Source organism: Humulus lupulus, chromosome 6, assembly GCF_963169125.1.
Source record: "Humulus lupulus chromosome 6, drHumLupu1.1, whole genome shotgun sequence".
NCBI lineage: Eukaryota > Viridiplantae > Streptophyta > Magnoliopsida > Rosales > Cannabaceae > Humulus > Humulus lupulus.
The window spans coordinates 144,359,997-144,365,996 of record NC_084798.1 but is presented as its reverse complement, the minus strand read 5'-3'; positions in this window follow the sequence as shown (position 1 = coordinate 144,365,996).

Genomic DNA, 6,000 nt, shown 5'->3' with positions numbered 1-6,000 from the left:
GATTCTTTCGTCTCCTTCCCAAGCAGTAGTCTTAGGGATTCTCGCTTTGACCCATATTTCTAACTACTTGGTTTGTTGTTTCAAATGTCCGAGGAGCTTCACCAACTCCACCAACAAGGATTTTACGCTTTTGATGCTGAGATCTTCCTAATGACCCGAGAAGCGAGGCAACACCCAAGAAGGGGAAGCAAGTGGTTGGTAGCAGCCAACCCCTCATAGTACGAGAGAGCATCGACCCGGTGGTGACGAGACCTCTTAGAGTTGGCCACTGCAAGCCCATCGCCGTTGAATAGTCGTAGGGTTCGAGGTAGAGAAGATCTCGAGCAAATAATGAGACTGAGGCGCCTTGAAGAAGATCGTCAAACACTACGGGGTGGATGATAGTGAGATGATAGTGCGCCTGTCTCGAGAAGACGAGAGAGCATACGAAAGCATTCACGGGCTCGGGCCCTAGAGCGCCTCCCATCTCCAAGTTGGTGCAACCCTGCCACTACACTAGTACTATGTCAACTTCCACAAATTTGTTGGCATAGCTCCCTTCTAGTTGTCCCCGAATGGATATCAGGTACTGGCGGGGATTTACATTTTGTACAAGAGGAAAAACTGGTCCACCCCGTCCCCCGCCAAAATATTGTACGTCTACAGCTTTTGGAAATGTTCAAAGAAAGGGAAAAAGGTGGATACTACACCCTGATGAAGAATACGGTTCCAGGGAGAGGCTACAAGGCTCCATGGGGCAACGAGAATAACACTCGGAACTACAAGGTCCAATTCTTCTGGGTGAATGGGTTCCCGATGAGGACCAATCCTACCTTACTCCTAGACTTTGCTATAGTTGGTAAGCGCATTTTTCCTCGTGTAATTTCGTCTGATAGTATTCGACTCATAACTTATCCTTGAAATTAAGAACATCTTAATCAGGTCAGTATCGTTACACATATTTCATTGACTCCTTTGATGAAACGCTTCGGGCGATGAACGCAATTCGTGATGAGAAGTTAGAATTCCCCTTCCTCGTCACCGATGCCCATCTCCGACAATACAGGCTGTTGCAGGCAAGACAATGCATAATCCCGATGGTCCTAACCAAATTCTTGGACTCGAAGCAATGTTTGTTAGGAACAAGTTTCCTAATGCACAACAGAATGGTGGTGGGGTTGGCCCAGTGTACAACAAAATTTTTGTAACATATTTAAACTACCTTTCAATATGCAGATCCATTAATTTACATACATTAATCATAAGCAAGACAAGCATTGAAATCATACCTCTTGAAGCCTATCAAGTGTCATTGCAATCTTTTCGTAATAAGAATGATCTTCCTATCCAAGCTGCTCCCAGGTACTCACACCAAAATATTCCACAGAGTTCTCTACACCTCAAGAAGTGTGTAGGCACTTAGAGAATAAATGATGGTTAATTTCTGATTCTACTTGATGTACTCAACACATGAGATCAAGAGAATAGGCCTGAGATTGGTTCTTTATCTTTTTCAGGGAGAGATAGAAAAGTAACGTTCTTTTCTTATTCAGAGCGAAAGACTTCTTCTTCTCTATTTTCTGATAAGTCTTACTTAAATAGAAAATATTTAAATTTAAAAATACCAATTTACAATTTATCTTTTCATTAATTAATTATCTCATTAATGAAAATATCCAAAAACGAATTTTTTGAATCTTCCATTAATTAAATAATTAGATAAATAAAATTGAAAAATCTACCCCTGGAAATCATGTAGTACACACCACACACAGTCCATGGACTGTGTGTGGTTGTGTACCACCCTTAATTTTATGGATATTTGATTTTTCCATTTTTATTAAATTATTTATTCAAACTACCATGTTAGAAAAAATCTAACAACCTAATAACTAATTCAAATTTGAATTAAATATATTTTAACTAATTATCAAATATAATAAATTATTTAAATAAATATCTATCTTTTAAATTCAAATTAAATTTGTATTCACCAGATTATTATCTCCCACTCAAATAAAGATATTTAATTAATTCTACCAATTAATTAAAATCAATATAAATTTTGAAATTAATTATTTAATATAATTTCGAAATTAATTATTTAATATAATTTCGAAATTAATTATTTAATATAATTTCGAAATTAATTTAATTATTATATATAATTTCAAAAATTACATTATAATTAAATATTAATTAATTTTGTTAATTACTACTAATTTGTAATTAATTAATTAATCACTATTATCACGTAATTGCATATTTGGCCCGAAGAACAAATTTCTTCTTAAATATGTCTTTAAATAATTTTTCCTTAATAATATCAACTCTTGCCTTGAATAGTGTTGATAGAGCCGCTGTGGGGACCTATGGACCTATAATTCCAAGCTCCAATAAATTTATGATTATTAATTAAACTCTTTAATTAAAAAATCTTAATTTATTAATCTCATAATTATTCTACTATAAATATGAGACTGCACTCTTGTAATTATAGACATTTCATTTACTGAGTACTTTTTAACAATAAAATGTCCATTGATATAGTCATTACATACAAATTAACCCTCTAATAATGGTTCATAATTAATCGAGAATAAATTACCATTTTACCCTTTTAATTATATCTTGTTTCCTTAAGTACCATTGACTTTACTAGTGAAGGTTAATTCATAACTGAATTATGAATTTGAACTCAATAACCTTTCAGTTCCAAAAGTCAACCCTTAAGAGAACCATTATTCAATCTCTTGCGAGAAGGTATAGATTCCATATCTATCTGCTATGTCCCTAGCCATTTACATTAATGAGTTCCCAAAACAAAAGTTTCTAGCATTATCATTCTGACAGACCCTAACGAGTGAATCAAAGAACTCATATAACATAAACAGGAGTTCATAGTAACTTCACGATTAAGATCTACTTGTATATGGTCACCAGTTTATATATTTAATTAATACTTCGAAACGATATTTAACTAAGTATTAATAAACATATCTGGTCCAGTTCTATATATTCTCTAATATATAAAGTTCATCCACTAAAGTGTCCTACTACACTAGTGATCCGGATCTAGATCACATGTATTCATAATACTAGTGGACCGTACTTGTAGTAATTAATCTAAAGATTCCATAACTTTATTTTACTGCAAACTATTCAAGTTCATTTATCTCGTACACAATCCTCCCGTACCAATACGAGTTTGAGATGACATATATGAACTTATGAATTTTTTTGATATTTACATAATATTATCACAGAATAATATAGTCCATAAATTATATGCATAACAAATTCAATTTATTTATTTATTTCTTAAAACAATGTCTACTACATATGCTTTCAAGGCACAATTCCCAACAATCTCCCACTTGCCCAAAAGCAAATGAGGGATCTCCCTCATTCCCATGTTTCTTACATGCTCCTTAAAAGAATTTATGGATAAAGTCTTTGTAAAAGGATATGCAAGATTATGCTCTAAAGCTATCTTAATAACTGCAACATCTCCTCGATGAACTATCTCTCTTACCAAGTGATACTTCCTCTCAATGTGCTTTCCCCTCTTGTGACTCTGTGGTTCCTTTGAGTTAGCTACCGCCCCACTGTTGTCACAGTATAGGACTAGTGACTTATCCATATCTGGCACTACTTCCAGATCGGAATAGAACTTTCTGAGCCACACCGCCTCCTTAGCTGCTTCACAAGCTAATATATACTCGACTTCCATGGTGGAGTCTGCAATGCTGGGTTGTTTAATACTTTTCCAGACTACTACTCCTCCTCCAAGAGTAAACACTGATCGAGAAGTCAATTTCTGACTATCTGTGTCTGATTGAAAATCAGAATTAGTGTAACTAGTGGGGTTCAGGTCTCCACCTGAATATACAAGCATATAATCTCTAAGATACTTGAGAATGTTCTTCACTGTGATCCAATGACTCAATCCATGATTGGATTGGTAGTTGCTGACTATCCCTACTGCATAACAAATGTCAGGTCTTGTACACAACATGGCGTACATTAGACTGCCTACCGCTGAGGCATAGGGATACTGTCTCATATCTTCCTCTTCCTGAGGTGTTTTGGGACACTGCTCCTTGTAAATGAATACTCCAGAACGGGTTGGCATATCACCCTTTTTGGAGTTTTACATATTAAAGCGTTCTAGCACCTTATCAATATAAGTTGCTTGAGGCAGTGCCAAAAAAAATTTCTGTTTATCTCTGAGAATTTTAATGCCCAGAACATACTTGGCTTCTCCCAAATCTTTCGTCTGGAATTGTTCAGCTAACCAGTTCTTTACCTTTGATAATGATGTTATGCCATTGCCAATCAGTAATATATCATCAACGTAAAGAACGAGGAATACTACTATACCATCTTTGATTTGTTTATAGACACAAGGTTCGCCAACATTTTGTTCAAAACCAAACATTTTAATTGTGTCATCAAATCTAAGATTCCAAGATCTAGAAGCTTGTTTGAGTTCATAGATGGACCTAAGAAACTTGCAAACTTTTTACTCTTGACCTTTTACTTCGAACCCTTTTGATTGAGACATGTAAATGGTTTCGTCAAGGTAGCCATTCAGAAAAGCTGTGTTTGACATCCATTTGCCGAATCTCATAATCCATGCATGCAGCAATGGACAAGAGTATATGAATGGATTTTAGCATGGCTACATGAGAAATGGTTTCTTCATAATTAACCCCTTCTTTCTGTGTGTAACCTTTGGCTACAAGCTTTGCTTTGAAAGTCTGTACTTTCCTATCCGCTCCTCTTTTCTTCTTGAATATCCACTTGCAACTAATGGGTTTCATATTCTCAGGTGGATCTTCAAGAACCCAGACAGAATTGGAATACATTGATTCCATTTCTTGGTTCATAGCTTCTTGCCATTTGTCCTTGTCAGAATTATTCATTGCATCTTTTGTTGGTTTTTATTGAACAAATCAGAGTTTATGCGCAGCAGAACAACAATCAAATCGTTAATTTAAGCCCATAAGATTTCTAGATCTACTTCTTCACATTTATATACATATTGAATCAAAGACATGAATAGAAAAATGACATCAGGTCCTTCCTTGCTGCTATCTTTTCGTATGGCTAAATACTTGAGATCTCACACCAAGATCTTCCAAAATGTTCTCAGCACACAAAGAACGAGTGTGGGCTCGCTATACAAACAATAGGCAAAAAACTATTAATCAGATGTTCTCAACACATGAGATCTGATTAAGTTTGGACTTAGGTTTTGTGAAGAATAGTGACTTTTGTTTGTGTCACTATTCTCTTTCTTTGAGAGAGATTTCTAGATATTTTTCTATCCCTGAAAAGTTACATTTTGAAAAATTGATATCCTATATTTAATATATCCAATATATTAAAATAAAATCTTAGTTATTTTAAACAATTTGAAAATAACAAATCAGTTATCAAATTTTTGTTTAAATAATAATATTTTAATCAAATTACAATATCTCATTATTTATTTAATATTTAAATAACTAAAATTGTGGAACCTAGAAACTGATCACAGTCTCTTATGCGTGTAGCACAGTGACTGTGCACTGTGCTACACGTGTACCACATGCCAGTGATGGCATGTGATTTTTCCCAATTTTTATTATTATTTAAATACCAAAAATCCCAAAAATAAATTAATTCAAAATTAATTATATTTTTGTTAAATCAAATAATTAATTATTAATTAATTAATTACACATTATTAAACAATAATTATGTTTGATACATAGAAAAATATTTTACTTATCACATAAGTTCTTTTTGCCCATTTTTGTATTTACCTTTGTCAGTGATTGTTTGAGCCATTTCGGGGACCATGGACCTATAAAATTAAGCTCCAATAAATAAACTAAATAAACTCTTTAATTATAATAATTAATTTATTAATTCTGATATTACTCCACTATAAATTCAGAATTGCACTCTTTATGTTATAGATATACTTTTACATAAATCTTTTCTTAAGTCGTCCATTGATATAACCATCTT